The sequence below is a fragment of the Pipistrellus kuhlii genome, unplaced genomic scaffold (assembly GCF_014108245.1).
Source record: "Pipistrellus kuhlii isolate mPipKuh1 unplaced genomic scaffold, mPipKuh1.p scaffold_m20_p_3, whole genome shotgun sequence".
In the NCBI taxonomy this organism is placed as follows: Eukaryota; Metazoa; Chordata; class Mammalia; order Chiroptera; family Vespertilionidae; genus Pipistrellus; species Pipistrellus kuhlii.
Window position 1 is genome coordinate 642,954 of NW_023425529.1, and position 23,775 is coordinate 666,728.

Here is a 23,775-nt window from a genome sequence, read left to right on the forward strand (position 1 = left end):
CTGCTGGTTGGAATTGGATTACCTGTTCTGGGTGGGAAGGGCTTGTCATTTCCTTTCTCCATTAAAATTAAGTGTTAGCTTTAAAACCTCTTTTTGGCAAGAGACCTTAAACTTTCAGAACTTTAAATTTTTCAGATATTAATCAGTTATTTAGCATTTTCTCAAATCAATAATACCTCCACATGCCCAAGGATACACTTCACACAAAAGACATTTCCAAATAGATCAACCAACCTCATCTAGGCACTCACAGATCAACACCCCAGTGCTATACTAACTCAACACATCCAGCTCTAAGCCTTCCTCATTTGATTCAGCAGACCCTCAAGTTCCCCCAAAAGTTTCCAGCCATGTCTGAGAGGCAGCCTTGGGGCGGAGGCAGGCGAGGAGCGAGCTGTTCCGGGCTTGGCTGCTCCGGGCCTGGCCTCTGTTGCTCTGGTCCATTCCACAACCAGCTGCTCCGGGTCTGGCCACTGCCGCTCCCTACCTGGCTGCTCCGGGCGTGGCTGTTGCTGCTCCGGGCCTGGCTGCACCGGACCCGGCTGCTCTGGGCCCGGCTGCTCCGGGCCTGGCTGCTTCCAGCCTGGCAGCTGCTGCTCCGGGCCTGGCCACACCCGACTCGGCTGCTCTGGGCCCGGCTTCTCCGGGCCTGGCTTCTCCGGGCCTGGCTGCTCCCAGCCTGGCTGCTGCTGCTCCAGGCCCAGCCGCTCAGGGCCTGGCCGCTCAAAGGGCCTATCTTGACAGTAGCCAGGCCATCACTGACAATTATAAATTTTATTACTGAAGACAGAATCTGTCCATCTCTAACCATGGGAGTTTAATTTTTTTAAAAATATATTTTATTGATTTTTACAGAGAGGAAAGGAGAGAGATAGAGAGCTAGAAACGTCACGTCGATGAGAGAGAAACATTGACCAGCCGCCTCCCGCACACCCCCCACCAGGGATGTGCCCGCAACCAATGCACATGCCCCTGACCAGAATCGAACCCGGGACTCCTCAGTCCGCAGACTGACGCTCTACCACTGAGCCAAACCAGTTTCAGCATTGAAGTTTAATTTGACATTGTATGCTTCTGTTCCTATCTTAAGCTCCAGAGCCTGAACAAAACTACACCAGATATGGCTTGGATCATATATCTATCTTGTGTCAGATGTCCACAAAAAGAGCTATAGATGGCACCTTCACCAGCTCTGCAAACTTATTTCTGCCAGAGTATTTTGTGTCAAAGTAAGGGCTAGTGATAGTTCATGTAGTTCTAGTTTTCCATGATTGTAGATATGTGGAGACACCATTGCTCATTGGTGCAGGAGACTTGGATTACTTGGAGAGTGAATTTGATAGAAAAAAAACAAACAATCCCCCTCCCCCCAACAACATGACAGTACTCCCCCACACCTCCAACCTGGAATCCCATGAACTCTTGTATATGATAATCTTTGGATTCTTGCTGCATCTATGATTAGAAAAACATAGGTTCTCGAGATTGGCTTTCTTTTAATCACAAAAAACAGGAGCTGATAATACATTGCTATAAGGAAAAACAGATGAGCCACTTCCTATAACAGAAGGAACATGGTCCTTGGAATTGACTTCCTAGGAAGGGAGGCAACAAAGGTAGATTAAATTTTAACTTCTGCAAATGCATCCCTTTATCACCACCTGGTGGCCTGAATTTTTGGGGTCTGTTCTCCTGCTTAATATTGGGGTAATAATAAACAGGAAATATTTCATGGAGATACTTTAAGAATGAATGGAAAGGACAGAGAGGGGACTAACATTTCTTGAATGCCTACTAAGGGTGAGTCATGGTACTGTAAATGTTCACAATATGTTGTTTTACTGAAATATATAAAGTTCATTGATATTGCAATTTTTCAAGTCTAGGTGGAAAATAAGCAAATATCGCTATCTTAAACTATTTTGACCTTTATTATAGCTAATTAGAGAAAATAGAATTATGTATTGATATATGTTATTTAATTTGTGTCTGCTAGTACATTTTTTTATGGGGAAAGAAAGAAAATACCTACATGAATTAGAGGTTTTTGTTTTTATTTTCTGGGCTTGCTACTGATTTGGCCGAAGGCAGAGAGGAGACTAGCAGGTCTTAAATTAGAGACACCTGCGCTGTTTGGGAAGTTGAGACTCTTGACCCAGGGTTTGCTGAAGTTGGTGCAGGGGAGGTTAGAGTAGGTTAATATTTTCATAGTTCAAAACGAGCGCGAATTGTAGTTGCTTATAGGTGCAGTTTTGTTTGATCTCTAGTGCAAATGGAGTAAATAAAATACAGTACTGCTGTTTTTAAGAAACTGCAAAAATCCCTGAACCAATGCAAATTAATCTACTTAAAAAATACTCCAAATCCCCCATTTGAATGTTTTGAGTGTTGTCATCATGCTTGTAAAGAAATTACCATACATTATTTTAAAATAGAAAATTAAGTTGAAGTGTTTCTTTTTTTTTTTTTTTTAATATATTTTATTGATTTTGTACAGAGAGGAAGGGAGAGAGATAGAGAGCTAGAAACATCGATGAGAGAGAGTCATCGACCAGCTGCCTCTTGCACACCCCCTACTGGGGATATGCCCGCAACCAAGGTACATGCCCTTGACTGGAATCGAACCCGGGACCTTTCAGTCCCCAAGCCGACGCTCTATCCATTGAGCCAAACCGGTTTGGGCTGAAGTGTTTCTTAATTTACAGTTGAAGTTTCTAGATCTATTTTCTTTCTACTCTTAAGATAGTAAGCTTTTGTGGTCTTAGCAAGATACACAGAATTATTACCCAGAAACACAATGCTGTCCTTTATTGGGCTGAAATGGAAATATTACTATTTTTTAATCTGTGAAAACTTCCATTTTATTTTATCTTCTGTTGAATGAATTACTATACTTTTCCTCTTGGCTGTTTTTTATTTTTTTAGATTTTAAAATTGATTTTTAGAGAGGAAGGGAAGAGGGAGAGAGGGACTCATCAATCCAGCTGCTTCCCGAACATTTCCATTTGGGTGTTCCATAGATATCTTAACTTTAACATGTCCAAACTTGACTAATCAACCTCTTCTTACTCCACTTCCTTCTGTATCTGGTGAGGGCAGCATAAATCACTTTTTTATTCATATTACTCATTTTAGAAACCTGGGCAACAACTTAGACCCCTCCTCCTCACCCCACGTTATCACCTCAATTTATGTCTGTTTAAAAAAATAGCTTTATTGAGATATAATTAAAATACCATACAATTCACCCATTTAAAATATACAATAGTTTTTAGTATATTCAGAGAGTTGTATAACCATCACCAAAATAAATTTTGGAACATTTTCATAACCTTTCAAAGAAACCCCATAGATTTTAGCAGCCATTCCTCATTTACCCCCTCCTCTTGGCCTATCCCTTCTCCCCACAACCTTAATATAATTGCTAATCTACTTTTGGACTCAATAGACTTGCCTATTCTGGACACGTCATATAAATGTAATCATCCTACCGGTATATAATAAAGAGAGAATATGCAAATTGACTGCCACTCCGACACAAAGATGGTGGTACCCATAGGGGAGGCCGAGTTCCTGAAACTAGCCTTAATGAGCAATCAGCAGGGACCCGAGGCTGTGCCCACTCCCCTTCCCTTGTGGGGCTTGACAGGAGACTTCAGGCTGTGCCCCTGGCCTGGGCACTAGGTCTGGGGACCTCAGGCTGCTCCCTTTGCTCCGGGCCGGGGGACCTGAGGCTGCACCCCCTCCCGGCACTGGGCCGGGGGAATCTGAGGCTGTGCCCTCTGCCCAGTGGGGCTTGATGAGGGACCTCAAACTATGTCCCCCACCAGGTGGGGCTTGATGGGGTACCTCAAAGTGCACCCCCCACCCCGGCGCTGGGTGGGGGACTTGAGGCTGCGCCTCCCACCTGGCAGGGCTTGACAAGGGTAGGACTGGCCGGGTCTGGATCTAACCCGGGCGCTGGGTGGGGGTGGGGGGACAGCCGGGCCTGGGTCTCAAGTGATTTTGAGGTGCATGTGGGTGTGTGGGGACTTGACTCTGGCTCTCATGGTGCCCCAGACTCTGATAGGAGGAAGATTTCATATACATTTTACTAATTTTTTTTCATCTCTGACACTTCTATTATAAAGAAAGGGCAAAGAGCAATATTAAAATATTTCCTCTAATCCCCTTTTAACGCTCATGAATTATGTGTACTGGGCCACTAGTATGATATATGTTTTTTTTGTCACTTAGCATGTTTTCAAATTCCTGGTTTTTAGACAAGTACTTTCCTACTTTTAAAATCCTCTCTTCCAGTCTTCCTGTGTGTGCCTTGAAAGAATACAGCCCTTAGTGAGGGCTCTGGAGTTAATCTGGGTTTGAATCCTGGCTCAGCCACTTAATCACTAGGTAATCTTGAACAAGTTATTTAACCTCTCTGTACTTCAGTATTCTCCTCTGTATAATAGGGAGGATAATAATACCCTCAACAAGCTTGCTGCAAGGATTGAATATGCACTTGCCACTGTTTCTGGTCATAAGTGTTCAGTTAGTGTTACATTTTTCTCAGTGTGATAAAACTTGTCACATATTAGTGACTTTTCCCTTAAATCTGTACACTATATATAAATATATAAATGTTTTATATATATATATATATATATATATATATATATATATATATATATATAGTGTATATATATAGATTTTGTTCAAGGAAATAATTTTAGACATTTTTTCTGTAATTCAGTGTCCCATCCTTTCTTCATGAAACTTAAGAGAAATGTAGGTTTACTTTCCTTTTTTTGTTGTTAATCCTCATTTAAAAAAAATGGAGGATATTTTTTCCATGGATTTTTTTTTTTTTTTTTTTTTAAAGAGTGAGAGGGTGTGGGGAGAGACAGTGAGTTAGAAACATTGATGTGAAACACATCAATTAGTTGCCTCCCCGGGATTGAGTCTGCAACTGAGGTATATGCCCTTGACTGAAATCAGACCTGTGATCCTTCAATTTGCAGGCCAATGCTCTAACCACTGAAAAAACCAACTAGATTTATTTTTAACTTAGAATATGTGCAGAATCCACATATTTATTTATTTTTAGAAATTTCTGCTTTAATAAGTATAAAGTGTATAAACAATTAGATAAGCTTTGTAGAAGCTGACCCAGATATACAAATTAGGAGATATAAGTGTCGATCTAAACATTTTTTTTAACAGAATAATTAAGGTTGTTTAATGTACATTGTCTCATTTGTCATTTCCTTTATTGTAAAGACTGTTCTTTTGTCTGATAACAAACAGCAGTCACATTGTTAGTGTTTATTCTGGATCTCCATGTTGGATAAATTTGATTTTTTGAGACACAAGTTCCCTTCTGTGTATTTTTTCTTAAAGTACTACATTTGCCACATACACTTTGAAAATAACATCCAGGGACAGCCTTGTGCTAGGAAAAAGATAGCAAATATTCTTTCTGCTTCAGACCAGATGATTTTAATGCTACTTGGAAATGGTTAAACTCAAGACACTGATAGCTACCCGTCATCTATGCCCCAAATCTAACGCCACAATTCATTATGTGGCAATCATTTGATGAAAGGAGGGTATCTGCTAAGTTCATCAGTGATTCTCAGTGGGAGAGGTACCATATTTCCACAGAATATTTGGAAAAGTATGGGGGCATTTTTGGTTGTTATGGTGACTGTGGGGGAGGGGAAGAGATGCACCATTGGCATTTGGTGGTTAGGGACCAAGGATAACAACCTAAAACAAAGAATTGCCCACCTAAAATGCCAATAGCATTGCTGTAGAAACTGAGCTAATTGAACCTAAAAGCTGGGCAAATCAGAAATGTTTTATTTTTATCTCTGTTATTAAAAAAAAAAAAGAAAAAAAAAAAAAGGGCAGGAAGTTTTCCGAAAGAATCTTTCAGAGCTGTAGTATATAATCTCTGAATTCTTCAAGAAGAATTAAGCCATGTTTTTTCATTTGGGAGAGTAAGGTATTTTCCTGAAAATGCTGAAAACATTGCCATTATGAATGTGTGTTAGTAGTGTTGAATTTCTAAAACTAGTATTACTTGAATGGTTAGAATGGTTTAGTAGTTTAAAAAAATTGGTATGTTCCTTTAGTAATCTGTACATCTCATGGTTGGTAGAAGTAACATAATTTGTGCCTCGCATTCCAGTGATTTTTGAATACTGCTTGTACTGTTCTTCCTTTTTTTTCTTTTTGAAGACCAGATGGTATTCTTTTGGCAGATTAATAAGATTATATTTGGTATGTAATTATACTTGTTGTAGCTTGTTTCACTTGAGAACTTAATTTAGGACTTCAACAAAGGGAACATAAGTATTCTCAGCTTCCTAGGGCAGTGATTTTCAACATTTTTTATCTCATGGCACACATAAACTAATTACTAAAGTTCACTAGCACACCAATAATACATTTTTTTGCCTGTATGATTCATTCACACCAAGTGGCTATTGTTGTGTTGGCTATTGTCATTTTTTAATTTGACAGTCTAAGGGAAAAGAGATCAGTGCCCTTGACTAAATAGTCAGGTATTGCATGTTTAAAAATTCTTGCAGCACACTGATTGAAAATTGCTGTCCTAGGGCAGTGTTTCTCAAACTGTTTTGCTGTGACCCATAATTGTAGACATTTTATATTAGGACCCATAAGTATACAGATATCTGAAACAAAAGTTTCATAAAATTATGCTTACTACAAAAGTGTTCTAATTTGTCTGCTTTACTACTGCCCTTGGCTAAGCCACCTTCATCTCATTCTTAAACTTCTCCAATAGCCTCCTGCTTGTACTTCCTGTTCCCCTCACCCAGGTCTCTTCTCCTTTCTGCTGTCTGAATGATGATTAAAAATATTATTCAGCCCTGAGGCTTAGTTGGATGCAGTGTTGTCCCATGCACCAAAGGTAGTGGGTTTGATTCCTGGTCAGGATGCATGCAGGAGCAACTGAAAGATATTTTTATCTCCATTCTTCTCTCAAATCAATAATTTAAAAATTACTTTTAAAAATAGTTTTTGGGTCATAATGTTTCAGTGATTATTGCTTTTTGTTACAAAATAGCCTATGCAATTTTTAAAACCTTATATAATGTTTTAATAAAAATTTAAAAATTACAAATTAAAGTAGTAATTATTGATCTTGGGTATCTAGAACAAATTATACCTTTACTTAGTAGTATTGAGGCCTAAACAGAGTCTTCTCATCCCTGTTTTCTTGTTTGTTATCCTCACAATCCTGCTATACTCATTTTAATTCCAGTGCATTCCCTGGTGCATTTTATTATCTACTTTTCCTTTCAAATTGGCAGAAATGATAGCTGTGCTGGATTTTATTGTAACTTTTATTTATAAGGCAGTGTGAGAAGATGTTTGTCATTTTAAAAGACAAGCTAGTTTAGATTAAAAATGGTGGCAGAGTAGGAGGATGCTGCACGGACATGCTTCTAGGAACAAGCTGGAATTACTACTGAAATAAGAAAGGGCTTCCTGAATAATTAACGGAAAACTCATAGGAGAGAACCCTGATTCCCAAGGACCACATAGAGACTGGTAGGAGGGGGTGGAGGTGCAAAAGGACTGGCTGGGCACCCACAGATAGCAACTGAAGTCCTGGAGAGATAGCTCAGCTGTAGGGTGGTGCCACTGAGAACTCTGGGATCTAATCCTGAAGCTGGGCTCCCCAGCAGAGAGCACCAAATTGAGGAGGTACCTACCTAACATCTAGCTGTGAAAAGCAGTGGGGTGCTGTCTGCCAGGGAGTGGCACCTGACAGTTCAGGCACCCTCTTAAAGGGCCAGTGCACAAAAATTCCCCGTGGAGCCACCCACCTTGTGCTCTGGCAGAGGGAGTGTGAAGTGGAGCGGTGAGAGCAGAACCCAGGACTGGGGAATCAGGAGATAGAGCTCAGAAGGCAGACATCCCAAGTTTCCTGGGCTGAGTCATTCCCTCACAGATGGGAGGACCTCTTTCCCCATTGACATCAGCCTCGCCTGGGAGAAGACAGTCTATTACCCTATTGGAAAACACCTTTCCCCCAGGCCTCTTAAGAGATTAAAAGTAACAATTAGCCTCCAGGCAGAAGCAACTGCCCCACCCTATTAAAAAAACTCTCCCCACATCTACAGACGATTACCTGGGGGCATTCAAGTTGGAATCCTATTAGTCTGTAGACAGGCGGTCTCTAGAGGCTTTGAGTTTTTGCCTGGCCCAGTTAGTCAGAAACTGCCTTTAATACTGTCTTGCACTAGAGATTGAGAGGTGTAGAGGATCTTCCTAATACATAATTGCAAACCCAAACTGACAACCAAAATGAGGAAACAAAGAAGCAAACCTCAAATGAAAGAACTAGAGAATGCTCCAGAAGAAGAGATAAATGAAGCAGAGATAAGAAATTTATCTGAAACAGAGTTGAGTAATGATGTTAAAAATGCTCAACAAGCCCAAACCTGTTTGGCTCAGTGGATAGAGCATTGGTGTGCAGAAGGCAGCTGATTGATATTTCTCTCTCATCGATGTTTCTAACTATCCCTCTTCCTTTCTGTAAAAAAATCAATAAAATATATTTTTAAAAAATAAAAAAAATGGTCAACAATATGAAAAAAGATACAGTAACTATGAAAAAAGAACAGTGAGAATGACATAACACAAATAACACATTGGAAGGAATACACAGCAGATTAGGGGAAGCTGAGGATTGAATCAGTGAATCAGAAGACAGAGTTGAAAATATCACTCAATTAGAGACACCCCCCCAAAAAAAAAACCACATACACACACACAAAAAAAAACAACAACAACAAAAAACCACAAAAAACCAGAGGACAGCTTAAGGGAGCTGTGGGACAATGTGAAATGTAACAATATTAGAATAGTAGGTGTGCCAGAGAGGCAAAAAGGGAGAAAGGAATAGAGAAAGTGTTTGAAGAAATAATGGTAGAAAACTTCCCTAACCTGGTAAAGGAAAAAGTCACATCAGTTCAGGAGGCATAGAGAACCCCAAACAAGAAGGACCTAAACAGACCCACGCCCAGTCTCATAATAATTAAAATGTCAAAAATTAAAGACAGAGAATCTTAAAGGCAGCAAGAGAAAAGAAAACTTACCTCTCAGCTTTTTAATCTGAACACCTAGAAGAAAGAAAGCAAATTTTAATTGCTCATACTCAATTTTTGTGATAGAATAATTACAGAATTGTGATGATAAGTAGTCTGGACATATAAAGTATAATACTATGCATATGGAAAATAATTATATATACCACTGAGGGGGTAAAAAATGGATATAGGCAGTCACTTCATGTACATTTTCTATGAACTGCTCTGTGGTCACATTGTATGGTCCACCTAAGCCTTTGGGCAATGCTTTATTGTGCTTTCCTTGAGTTGCAAGTCTAATTTCTTGTAGCATACTCTTTGTTTTGTGCCTTGAATGTGTGTTACTCACCCAGAGGTAAAGCTGGGGAATTCATTGGTTTGAGGGTTAGAATCTCTCTTCTCTTTTATCTTAGGGCAGTTTTGCAGGAGAATTTAACACTAGAAAAGATAAGGTTACTAGTTATGACTGCCATGTTTGTGAGCAGGGTCCCTGATATCACTTCGGGAGCTGTGGTTTCCTTATTGCATATTTTCTTTTTCATTAAACATTGTAGTTTTTTCTGAGGTGCTAATGAGCTGTCCTGTGCCTGTATTTGCTTTCAAGTTATTGGGAGGATTGGCAGATATCTGTTGAAGTCCTATGAAAATAGGCAAAACAAGACTTTGGCGTTTTAATCAGGTAGAGTTGCTTGGTGGCGTGGTGCTCCACAATGTCAGGGAACCAGTTTCTTTCTCTTTTTCTTACCCTGTCATTCTCAACATGCGGCTTCTTCCTCATAGTGTAAGATGGCTGCTTGCCCTCCAGCACCTCATCCACATTCCAGCCAGCAGGAAGGAGGGAAATCCAAAGAATGATGTACCCAATTCCTTTATGGACATTTTTTTGAAATCACACTTAATACTTTTATTCATGTCCCATTGGCATGACCACACCTAACTGCAGGGAAATGCAGTCTTCATTCTGGCACTCACTTAGCTGAAGGTGTTCTATTGCTAAGGAAGAAGGGAAAAGTGGACATTGGGCAATGACATCCAGTACCTGCCACAATGATCTAGATGAGGTTTTTTTACTTCCTGCTTATTAGTATTCGCTAATATTTAAAAATGTTCATAATTTTCTTCCCATTGTATTCTTCTTCTTCATGCTAAGACTTTTTGAGTTACTACATGTAGATGCTTTCTTCTTTTTTAGATATAGATCATGAATGTGCTTCCCTTCTCCTTGGTTAAATTTAGAACCTTTCCACTTTAAGATATGCTACCAAGCTATTTGAAAATTTTCATGCTGGTATGCGTTTACCTTTTCTTGCTATTCTTATTATACTTGTTGCCCACACAAATGCCTTCAATATGCACTGCACTGACTACTGAGTGCTGCAGCTATGCCTTAGCATTTTATAAATTCTACACTAATTGCTCTTAATGTAGCTGTAATGTAAAAACTCCTGCAGTGTTGAGAACACTTTGTTGTATTATTTGCCTTGTTTGAGAAATGGATTTCTTTGCTTCTATTCTCTCTTTCCCTTTTATTCTAAAGCTTTTAATATAATTGCAATAAAGTTAAAATTGTATTTGTTAATATCTGTTACATTTTACTTATCAGAAATTTTCAGCACCTTTGTTAGAAATATTAATTCACCGAAAGTACTACTGTTTGAAACAAGAGGCTGTCAGAAGGGAAGAATAATGAGCCATGATTTAAAAGCCGTTTTTATTTAAGTTGCTGAGATTCATTATGTTTCCAGAGGTTCTATGTTGATTGAAGCCCTTAATGACAATAAGAAACTGAAAATGCATTTAAAGCACAGACTCTGCACATGTGTGTTGTGAAGGTAATGTGAGAGCCAGTGCTTTTGTATGGTAACTGGTCTTTCCTGAATAGACTGTTTTAATTAACAAGTTAGCTTATGTAATTAAAGTGTAATCAGAAAAATAATGGGTGAGTATGATGGTGGTATACCGAGGTGTTTCAGCTCTAATGCTTCAGTGCTATCATAGGTGTCGATGTTGCCCTGGGGGACTTAATGTAGCTGGCCTCTTCTGTCTTAAATGTGTCAGTATGGTTTGCTGTATTTGGGTGTTTTACAAAATTGCAATAGTTTCTGGTCTTCTTTCTCTTTTTATGGCAAGATATTTCATTCCAGTGTTTAAAAATATTTGATCAAGAATTTAGGAAAATATTCATGGCTCATTTTATAAAAAGTGAGCAGAGTTTTAAGATATGGAAAGAGAGCTCATTGGGAAACGTAAGGATATGAGGCTCTGCCACCGGAAAATAGGGCTTCTCTTCAAATGCTTCATTGTAATGTGGAAACAAAGCACAATACTGTAAATGTCTTCCCTTTCCCCTAACTGCATCCTAGGTGAGGTTCGTCTCAACAAGTTTTCATTCCAAAGTTAGTATGTTCTAAAATATTTCACATTATTCATCCCTAAACAAGATCACTATGGCAGATTTCTGTACTGTGGCTTGTCAACATTTCAGGTTGTCTTGGCTTATTGAAGTGTAAGGTTTTAGTATAAGAGTGGAAGTGACAGAAGAATTGAAAATCATCTCATGACAGATTACATAATTTTGTAGGCGAATACACAAAATACGTTTAGATCCTATTTTATTTAGTTTTTTATACATAGCATGTGGATTTATAAATATCCATCATCCATTCTCTTAGAGAAGTCATTTCTAAAAGACAGATAGAATTACACATTTAAAAATTGGAATGCATTGAACACCATAGAAGAGGGATTAGAAATCATAAGGAAAGCATGTCTGTAATGTTTGTGGGTATGAATATATTCAAGGAATGTAACCAAGTCATTTTGCCAAAATAATGCTTTACATTTCAAGCAGCCTTTTCTTCTTCTTTTTAAAAATATATTTTATTGATTTCAGAGAGTAAGGAAGAGGGAGAGAGACAGAAACATCAATGATGAGAGAGAATCATTGATTGGCTGCCTCCTGCACACCCCCTATTGGGGATCGAGCCCGCAACCAGGGCATGTGCCCTTGATCAGAATTGAATCTGGGACCCTTCAGTCTTCAGGTTGATGCTCTATCCACAGAGCCAAACAGTTAGGGCTCAAGCAACCTTTTCTTGGGAAGGAAGGCATTTGGGGAGAAGGGTTAAGGCAGAGTTGTCAAATTTCTGTTAAATGTTTTAACAAAATATCACCTTGTAGTTAAATTCTTTGTACTTTTTAGAGTAACTTTTCATAAGATCCTTTAAGATAGTAACAACAAATTTTACTCAAAGTGACTTGCTCAAGATCATATTTACCAAATTTGGTTGTATGATGTATTGAGATATGGGTCACATATAATAACTTTGCCCAAAACATTATTGCAGTTGTTACTCTAGGGTAGGGGTGTCGAACTCAATCAGAGAAGGGGCCAAAATCTAAAATCCAGCCTAAATCGCGGGTCGAATGGTTTACTGAACAGTCATAAACTGTCATTGTGATGGAAACGCAGCAGAGTGCAGTGATGACAGTGCGGTGCGGGCCACATTGCAAGGCCTGGCGGGACGGATTTGGCCCGCGGGCCTTGTGTTTGACACATGTGCTCTAGGGCCAGGCAGAATGGAAAATTATACCAAACTCAAAGTCAGGCTGAAGACTGAGGTGAACACGTTCCCCTACAATCTGTTCTCTCCACGGCTGCCAAATTGATCTTTTAAAAACATACGTCAGATTATTTCACTCCATGTGTACCCAGTGGAATCCAGTTTTTCTTATTATATATTTCTCCCCCCTGCCCTCTTCTCTGGCTGTGCTGGTTTTTCAGTTCATTGAAGATGCCAAGTTCATTCCCACTTCATGGCCCTTGATTTTGCACACGCTGTTTCCTCTGCATGGCTGGCTTCTTGTCAAATTCTGGTAGAGTCAGATTATGTAGTGTTATGGACATGGATTCTAATCATATTCCTGATTACTCACTTTCAAGTTATTTAACTTTGCAGTGCTTTTGTTTCCTCATTTGTAAAAAAAAAAAAAAAAAGGTAGTGCAGGGCAAAAGTAGGGTTACAGTTGTTTGTAGGAGAAATAATACAATACTTAATAAATAATAATACAACAATAAACTCTTGTGTTTTGCATACTCACAACTGTAAGCTTACTTTTGTCCCACCCTGTATAAGTATATATCTCTTCCGTGTTATGAAGATTGAATTCATACACATAAAGTGCCTCACTTACAGGAAGTGTTCATTAAGTGTTGGCTATTATTCAATCTCAGTTCAGATATGACCTCCTCAATTTAATCTAAATTAAACTTCCTTCCCCCCACACATAATATAGTTACCTGAAATTATTTTATTGTATATTTATTTGCTTTTATTTATATGTCTCTCTCCCTGTCATGTAAGCTTCATCAAAGCAGGGGTATTTTCTGTTTATTGCACTCCCAATGCCTAGAACAATGCTTGATCAATATATATTTATTGAGTGAATTAATGGAAGTCAGGTCCACTTCATAAGATCTTAGGTGACATAGACTGAAAGTTAAGAGATGTTAATAGAAGATGTCCCCAGGGATTTCCAACTGGTGTGCTGCAGAACTTTTAGAACATGCAATAGCTAATTGTTTAGTCAGGGGCGCACTGACTCTTCCTTTGTCAAATAAAAATATGGCAACAGCCTTCTGGTGTGAGTGAATCAAAATTATTCCTTTTTTTTTTGTCAGATTCAAAAAAATATTTTTTGTTGTGCTGCAGAATTTTTGTAATTAGCTTATGTATTCCATGAGATGAAAAGGTTGAAAATCGCTGTCCTATGTTATGGATATCTGGTAGGGACTTGTCAAGATGGCATAGAGGTACTAATAATCAATAGAGAAGGAATTGAGCCTGGAGATAAAAAATATTTATTTTACTTTTCTTCTGTTTTTATTTATTTTGCTTCCAGCTGTTAAGTTCATGTCCTTTTATATAAGCCCTTGAGCTTTCTTGTGTCTTTAAGTTTGGGGACAGCTGGTTGCCCCTCAGCATTATAAAGTTACAGCTTTATTGAGCTTCTAAAATAGTGTGAGTAGAAAGTACTGATATGAAATTAGATACTCAGCTGTATATGATAATTTTAGGAGTCAGAGGGATGGTTTAAGATCCAGAGTAGGCAATCTGAGACTGGTAATTCCCGAGTTATGAACAGTCAGGTTTGATAGCAATTTTTCATTTCCTTATATCAATATCTCTGCCTCTTTCTCTTCCAACAGTTTTCTGTTGTTCTCCTCCTATTTGTGTATTTTTGTTTGTTTCTATCACTGTACCTTCGTTTCCATGTTTTCCTTCTCATGTACCTAATGAAAACTCAACTGACATTAGGTAAATGATTTGGCTTTGGCTCCTGGACTCAACAACCAATATAAAATTTATCATCTTCTTAGATAAAATTCCTTCTTCGTTTCCCCGTTTCTATTAGCAGAATCATCATTCTAGCAGTCTATCTTTGATACTTTTCTTTACCTCCACAGCCAGACACAAACCCATCCTATTACCGTATTTTTCGGACCATAAGACGCACTTTTTCCCCCCCCAGAAGTGGGGGGGAAAAGTCCCTGCGTCTTATGGTCCAAATATAGCCTACACATATACTTTAAAAAAAAAGTTTTTTTACTTGCCCAGCTCTGTGTGGTCTCTGTGTACTTGCCCGGCTCTAAAATGGTTCTAAATGCTGCTGTTTACTTTACAGGGTTGATTACATGTGTTTATGACTGTGATGTTGGGTTTTAATACACATAAAATATTTTAGGACACTATTTGTTTCAGAATCTTTTTTTCTTCATTTCCCTTCTCTAAAAACTGGTGCGTCTTATGGTCCGGAGCGTCTTATGGTCCGAAAAATACGGTACATATACATTTTGTCTCATTCATTCAACATTAATTCAACAGAAATTAATTCCTGCTCTGTGCCAGGTGTGATTCTGTGTTGTGTGGCGGTCCCCTTCTTTCTACATTTGCTACCCAAATTCAGGATCTCAACAAGTTATACTTTGCCTATTGAGATAGCTTTGTAACTTCCTCCCCTACCTCATATTTCTTTTTTCCCAATCCAGTATTGTATTTACTTCACTGGCAGATTAATTTTCTAAAACATGGTTTGACCATGTCATTCCCTGCTTTCTAGAGCTAAACTCAGGTTGCCATTCCAGGCACATCTCATGTAACTTATACCTGAGTTATGTTACCTGCCAAATTGGCTTGCCCTTTTAGAACGTTCTCCACACTTGATCACATCCATGTTTTTGTTCATGATGTTCTGTCTCCTGGAAGAATATAAACTTGAAGTCAGGAATTTTGTTTTAATTACTGTATTATCCTCAGCACCAAAACAGTATCTGACATGTAGTAGCTACTTAATGTATTTATTTATTGAAAGAAAGAATGAAAAATAAGTGAATCCTGTCATTCCTAACCACTTTAAATTATTGTTCTTAAATATTAATGTTACCTACCTCAGGAGCCTTTTCTGGTCTTCTGTGTATTTCTGTTAAACATAAATATCAACCTGTGATAGAACCATCTTCCCTCTTTTTTTCGGAATCAATGTTCCCTTTGTATATACTATGCTGTGGCTGCTGTGAGGATAATAGAGTCAGTAAATTAACAAATATTTAATGAGTTCCTAGTCTGTGTCAAGTATTGTATCTAGGTATTTGAGTCAAAAAGACAATAAGATGGAATTCCTTTCCTCATTGCCCTTACCATTTACTGGAAGATTAATTCACTAAAGTAGTAGTGAAAGTAAGTAGTGAGAGAAGCAAGATAAAAACTGCCAGCCCTCTTAAAGTCTACACCTGAAACTGGCACAGATCACTTTCACTATTGGTCAAGGCATTCACAGGCCAATCAGATTCAAGGGAGCGGAAATAGATCTCACCTGTCAAAGGGAGAAGCGTAAGCAAATTTGTGGTCATCTTTAATATGCCATACCACTCTCATTGCTTTCTGTTGTTTTGAGGTAAATTTTGTATTTTTCTGTTTCTCGTATTCTTAGTTTTAGATGATTTCTAAGATGAAGAGGGCGGCCTTTTCTTTGCCATTTCTTAAAGCCTGAGTAGTTTTGAAGATATCTGAAGATCATGAGGGTGGTAGTGATGGAGATAAGGGCAGCTAATTAGTCAAGACTTGGTATTTTTGTCACCTTCTGTGAGGAAAAGCAAGTCTTGGCTAATACCTAGTATATACGTATATAGTAAGCTCTCAGAAAATACTCCTCAAATTCCTTTGTGTCTAATTTTATATATATGTCTGCTTAGGTAGGAATAGTTTTAAATATTTTGGTTTATTTACTATGTTGAAGATAAATTGGGAAAAATCAAAGTAAAAAAATCTGTCTATCTTAAAGTTCACTAATTGATTAACAATGATTTTTATATAGGCATTTTCCCCCCACAAGAATCATATAATTTGGTTGTATGAAACTAACTTTTTGTCATGGGTCATAATAAATAATCTTGCTAGTATATACTTTTTTAGAGTTTTCAGCTGTCTTCCATTTCTCTAACACAGTTTGTACTGTTGCTTTTAGTTGCATATGTGCTCAGCAACAGCAGAAGGCTTGCAGCCCCGAAAGGGGGTGGGGTGGAGAAAAGATGCGATGGAATCAAACCAGCAAGAGAGGAAGCAGATGGGTTGTGGGAGATGACCCTGCCCCCATGTCTTTTTTGTTCTGGCTGCTGCTGATCATATGTGAATCAGCAGCCAAGAAATTGGAGTTAGTAGTCCTAAGATGAAAAAGAAAGTTTGATCTTGAGTAGAATTACAAATTTGTAACACTAAAACACGATGCACATTTTTTTCTTCTGGTTATTTTAAATATGTTCCCTTTGAAACATTTCAGAAAGTATTTTGTTTGAGATAAAACTTTAATTTTCTGAATAACATGATACCTAGATTCTGAGATAAATATTACTCTTTTAGGTTTTCTTGTTCATGTAAGTTTTATAGTAAGTAAAATTTTAGTAGTGTTCAGGAATTGATAGAGTCTGTGGCTCATTTTTGGATCTTGTCTCTAGATTGTCAGAGTTTACTAGGACTTTCTCCTGTGTGTTATTTAACAATGAATAGAAAGTAGTGTGTTTGCTAGAGAAATAAATCTTCCCAAAGTATATATTTTATGCTAACTATTCTCTCTCTTGTCAGTGCTTGTACTTGACTTTTGTTGGGCTCATTTTCTAAGGTCAAGATAAAGGAGACCTTCCTGTATGTTTCACAAAGTCTTCACTTTGTTCTATGGAAGAATCTTATTTATTTATTTTTTTTAAAATTATTAGAATGTTATCAAACATGCAAAAATATAGAGAGAATAATAGTATAATGAATCTTTTATACCCAGTACCTAGCTTCACCATTTATCAGTGTTTTGCCCACCCTTCTTTCACTCTAACTCTAATTTTTATGGAAGAATTTTATTGAAATACAGTTTAATGTTAGCATTTTAAAGGACATATCCTGAAATTTTTGAAATCTCTAAATTAACACCATAGCATATAATTTACCCAATAAAAACACGTGGTAACATATATATAAAAATTTTAAGTGATCTCTTCAAGCCCTTAATGATCCTATAAACATGGAACTCAATTTGTTACTGAGCTATTAAAATAAATTCTGAATGAAACACTCACTAAGACAGTTTTTTAAATTGCTTTTCTTTCATTACAGGCAGTGACAGGCACAATTGTGACCCAAGTTACTCCAGAATTTGATACTTCTTTCTTTAATCTACTAAAAATGTATGTGTTCTAAGACACATTACTTTTAAATTTCTTCATAATCTCTTCATGCCTAGCACTAGGCTTGTATTGACTTTCTTTTGGGAGCCATTTTCTATAGCTTTTAAAAAAAAATCATTTTCAAAGATACTAGTTACATGCATTAAGTGCATACCAGAATTACAGACTCTTGTTTTTAAACTTCATGCTTCATTAGAAAAATCATGATATTTATTGTCTCTTTGGGAGTAGTAATAAATGTGAATGTCAAATCTCTGAATCTCAGAAATCCTATATACTAATAAAAGGTTAAAATGCAAATTGGCCCAATGTAGGAATGACTGGTCGCTATGATGCACACTGACTACCAGGAGGCAGACGCTCAATGCAGGAGCTGCCCCCTGGTGATCAGTGCACTCCTACAGGGGGCACAGGGGGAGTGCTGCTCAGCCAGAAGCTGGGCTCACGGCTGGCAGGTGCAGTGGTGGTGGCAGAGCCTCTCCTGCCTCCTCAACAGTGCTAAGGATGTCTGACTGCTGGCTTAGGTCTGCTCCCCGCAGGAAATGGGCCTAAACTGTCAGTCGGACATCCTAAGGGCTCTTGGATTATGAGAGGGTGCAGGCTGGGCTGAGGACCACCCCCTGAGTGCACAAATTTCATGCACTGGGCCTCTAGTAATAGTAATCACATTCAAAGGAGGTCCTGAATTAGTGAAAAGTAAATGAATATTTTATTTTATTTTTATTTTTTATTTTATTTTTAAAATATATTTTATTGATTTTGTACAGAGAGGAAGGGAGAGAGATAGAAACATCGATGAGAGAGAGTCATCGATCAGCTGCCTCTTGCACATCCCCTACTGGGGGTATGCCCGCAACCAAGGTACATGCCCTTGACCAGAATCGAACCCGGGACCCTTCAGTCCCCAAGCCTATGCTCTATCCATTGAGCCAAACCGGTCTTGGCAAAGTAAATTAATATTTTAAAGAATAGAAAATTTATTCTTTTAAGCTTGATGAATAACGAGGGTTGGCTTAGTAAATAGTAATAATAATTATTATTTTGTTGTTAATCCTCACACGAGGATATTTTTTTCCATTGCTTCTCAAAGTGGAAGGGAGGGAGGGAGGGGAAGAGAGAGAGGGAGGAAAGGAGAGAGAGAGAGAAGGAGGGAGGGAGGTAGGGAGGAAAGAAGGGAGGGGGTAGGGGGGAGAGAGAGAGAGAAAGAGAGAGAGAGAGAGAGAGAGAGAGAGAGAGGAGAGAGAGACACAGAGAGAGAGAGAGAGAGAGAGAGAGAGAGAGAGAGAGAGAGAGGGGAGAGAGAGACACAGACAGACAGACAGACAGACAGACATTAACTGGTTGCCTCCCAAACATGTCCCTACTGGGGATAAGGAACAAACTTGCAACCCAGGAACTTGCAACCCAGGAACATGCCTTTGACTGGGAATAGAACCTGAGACCCTTCAGTGTGCAGGCCAGGGAAGTAAATTATCTTTTTAAGAAGAAATCTTGCCAGGCCATTTTTAAATTATTGTGGTAAAAAACAACAACCATACAGCATTAAACTTACCACCTCAACTATTTTTAAGTATACAGCTCTGTAGTGTTAAGTATATTCACGTTGTTATACAACGTATTTCTAGAATTTTTTAATCTTGCAAAACTGAAACTTTATACCTAGTAAACACTATTGCCAGACCATTTTTTTATTTTTTTATTTTTAAATTTCTTTATTGATTATGGTATTACATATGTGTTCTTATTCCCTCCATTATCCCTCAACTCCCTCCTTCATGCCCTTACCCCCTTGTTGTCTGTGCCCATTGATTATGCTTATATACATGCGTATAAATCCTTTGGTTGATCTCTTCCCCTGATCCCCACTCTCCCCTACCTTCCTTGAGGTTTGACATTCTGATCGATGTTTCTCTGTCTCTGGATCTGTTTTTGTTCATCAGTTTATGTTCCTCGTTATATTCCATAAGTGAGTGAGATCATGTGATATTTATCTTTCTCTGCCTGGCTTAGTATTTCACTTAACATAATGTTCTCCAGCTCCACCCATGTTATTTCAAATGGTAAGAATTCCTCCTTTTTTATTGCAGCATAGTATTCCATTGTGTAGATATGCCACAGTTTTTTAATCCACTCATCTGCTGATGGGCACTTAGGCTGTTTCCAAATCTTAGTTATGGTGAATTGTGCTGCTGTGAACATTTGGGTGCATATATCCTTTCTGATTTGTGTTTCTAGTTTCTTGGTATATATTCCTAGAAGTGGGATCACTGGGTCAAATGGAAGTTCTATTTTTAGTTTTTTGAGGAAACTTCATACTGTTCTCCACAGTGGCTGCACCAGTCTGCATTCCCATCAGCAGTGCACGAGGGTTCCTTTTTCTCTGCATCCTTGCCAGCACTTGTCATTTGTTGATTTGTTGATGATAGCCATTCTGACAGGTGTGACATGGTCCATTTTTTGATTGGGTTGTTTAACTTCCTTTTATTAAGTTGTATGATTTCCCTGTCAATGTTGGAGACTAAACCCTTATTGGTGATATCATTGGCAAATATGTTCTCGCATGCAGTGGGCTTTCTTGTTGTTTTGTTGATAGTTTCCTTTGCTGTGCAAAAGCTTTTTATTTTGATGTAGTCCCATTTGTTTATTTTCTGTTTAGTTTCCATTGCTCTAGGAGCAGTATCAGTGAAGAAATTGCTTCAGCATATGTCTGAGATTTTGCTGCCTCTGTATTCCTCTAGTATTTTTATGGTTTACTGTCATGTTTAAGTCCTTGATCCATTTTGAGTTTATTTTTGTGTATGGTATAAGTTGGTAGTCTAGTTTCATTTTTTGCATGTATCTGTCCAATTTTCCCAACACCATTTATTGAAGTGACTGTCTAGACTCCATTGTATGTTCATTCCTCTGTCAAATATTAATTGAGCATAGTGGTTTGGGTCGATTTCTGGGTCCTCTATTATATATATTTGTTCTTGTGCCAGTACCAGGCAGTTTTGAGAACAGTGGCTTTGTAATACAGCTTGATATCTGGTATTAAGATCTCACCTACTTTGTTCTTCTTTCTTAGGATTGCTTCAGCTATTCTGAGTCTTTTTTTTATTCCAGATGAATTTTTGGAAAGTTAGTTCTAGATCTGTGAAATATGCTGTTGGTATTTTAATGGGAAGTGTATTGAATTTATAGATTGCTTTGGGTAGTATGGACATTTTCATGATGTTGATTCTACAAGTCCTTGAACACGGTATGTTCTTCTATCTGTTTATGTCTTCCTATATTTCTTTTTTCAGTGTCCTGTAGTTTTCCACGTATAGGTCTTTTACCTCTTTAGTTAAGTTTATTCCTAGGTATCTTAATTTTTTTTGGTGCGATGGTAAATGAGATTGCTTTTTAGTCTCTCTTTCTGTAAGTTCATTATTGGTGTATAGAAATGCCATAGATTTCTTGGTGTTAATTTTGTATCCTGCTACATTGAGGAATTCATTTATTAAGTCTAATAATTTTTTTATTTACTGTCATGTTTAAGTCCTTGATCCATTTTGAGTTTATTTTTGTGTATGGTGTAAGTTGGTGGTCTAGTCTTTAGGGTTTTCTATGTACAGTATCATGTCATCGGCAAATTAAGGACAGTTTTACTTCTTCTTTTCCAATTTGGATGTCTTTTATTTCTTCTTATCTGATTGCAATGGCTAGTACTTCCAGCAGTATGTTGAATAGAAGTGGTGAGAGTGGGCTTCCTTGTCTTGTTACTATTCTTAGGGGAAATGGTTTTAGATTTTGCCCATTGAGTATGATGTTGGCTGTGGGTTTGTCATATATGACTTTTATTATGTTGAGGTATGATCCTTCTATTCCCACTTTGCTGAGAGTTTTTATCAAGAAATGGTGTTGAATTTTGTCAAATGCTTTTTTTTTTGCATCAATTGATATGACTATGTGATTTTAATTTCTCAATTTGTTTATGTGGTATATCACTGTTTATTGATTTTCAAATATTGTACCATCCTTGCATCCCTACTTGGTCATGGTGTATGATCTTTCTGATGTACTGCTGCATCCTATTTGCTAGAATTTTGAGGATTTTGGCATCTATGTTCATGAGGGATATTGGCCTGTAATTCTCTTTCATTGTGTTATCTTTATCAGGTTTTGGTATTAGAGTGATGCTGGCTTCATAGAAGGAACTTGGAAGTGTTTCTTCCTCGTGAATTTTTTGGGATAGTCTGAGGAGGATAGGTTTTAGTTCTTCCTTGAATGTTTGATAAAACTCCCCTGTGAAGCCACCTGACCCGGGCTTTTGTTTGCTGGAAGTTTTTTGTTAACTATCATATTTCAGTTTCTTCCATAGTTATCAGCCTATTGAGATTTTTAGAATCTTCCTGAGTGAGTTTTAGAAAGTTGTATTGTTCTAGGAATTTGTCCATTTCCTCCAGCTTGTCTAGTTTGTTAGAATAGAGTTGTTCATGGTATTTTTTTTTTAAACAATCCTTTGTAGTTTGGTGTGTTCTGTTGTTATTTTACCTCTTTCATTTCTGATTTTGCTTATTTGTGTCCTCTCTCTTTGCTTCTTGGTGAGCCTAGCTAGAGGTTCATCAATCTTGTTTATCCTTTCAAAGAAGCAGCTCTTGGTTTCATAGATCTTTTGTATTATTATTTTGGTGTCTATGGCATTCATTTCTGCTTTGATATTTATTATTTCCTTCCTTCTTCTCACTGTAGGCTTTTCTTGTTGCTTTCTTTCTAATTCTTTGAGTTGTAGAGTTAGATGATTTATTTCCATTTTTTCTTAGCCCGAAACTCCGGCATGTGCCATTATTGGGAATTGAACCATGCATGACCTCCTGATTCATAGGCCATTCACAGCAATGACGGGCTCTTTCATTTTTAAAGATCTTGTCCTTTCCCATGTTGCCATTTTTATTTTTGTTTTTTATTTTCCTACTCCTGGGCACTATGATTAAATATTCATGTAAGTTACTACCCATCATCAAACAGTATCTCTATATTTATATTTCTTTATGGAATCTAATGACTTGGGAATTGTTTTCTTAAAGAAATTTTCTCCCCCAAATTGTGTTGGTAGTATATGACACTTTTGTACCTTGTGGATACTCATTGTTATTTCTCAGGATACTTTCCTGTAGTAATTGGAAGGTAACACTGATCTCAATTATTTCTCCTTAGCCACTATTCCTTTTATTTCATTATGCGTGCGTGCGCGCGCTCCCCTTATTTATTGTAAGTTGTCCTCCTGAGTGATGTAGTTGAGGATAGTATCAGACTTTCAATCTCATGCACTCTGTGAGTATAGTTAATTTATTAATGCTGCTATCTTATTTTACCAAAATTTTTAAAGAATGATGGTGGGTTGCTAATAATATAATTTATAATATTAGCATTCAGCTTAGTCTCTTTACAGTGATATCTAAGCTTTTTGTTTTTCCTTCCATTTCCAGGTTGCCATCACGAAAGCCAAAGTGGATTTCTCCAGTGTAGTGTGCCTGCCCCCTTCCGTCATTGCTGTGAATGGGCTGGACGGAGGAGGGGCTGGCGAAAATGATGATGAACCAGTGCTGGTGTCCCTGTCTGCGGCCCCCAGCCCCCAGAGCGAAGCTGTTGCCAATGAACTGCAGGAGCTCTCCTTGCAGCCCGAGCTGACCCTTGGCCTCCACCCTGGCAGGAATCCCAATTTGCCTCCACTTAGTGAGCGGAAGAATGGTGAGTAGACAGGGAATTGTTGCATTGCCTGATTTGACCCAGCGTCTTAATTTATTTTAGGTCTCTTAAAAGTTTCTTATAATCTTATTCTTTCTTGTAAAACAGAGAAATAATAAGTTTAGGTGATCATTGTGAACCCAACATCTTCTTTCTGGGTTATTATACTTGCTTTTTAATTTGTCTTCCTACTTTTCTACTTCTCCCTCCTCACTCCTTCCATAA

General features: G+C 38.0%; 1 protein-coding gene across 4 annotated transcripts in view; it reads left to right on the plus strand.

Annotated features, from left to right (window-relative positions):
* MRTFA (myocardin related transcription factor A) overlaps positions 1 to 23,775 on the plus strand; it is a 158,581-nt gene that overhangs the window by 29,922 nt on the left and 104,884 nt on the right. For all 4 annotated transcript variants that reach the window (XM_036459353.2, XM_036459356.2, XM_036459349.2 and 1 more), the window contains exon 3: positions 23,292 to 23,553. The gene's annotated coding sequence lies outside the window, so the exon portion shown is untranslated. The remainder of the gene's footprint in view (positions 1 to 23,291; positions 23,554 to 23,775) is intronic.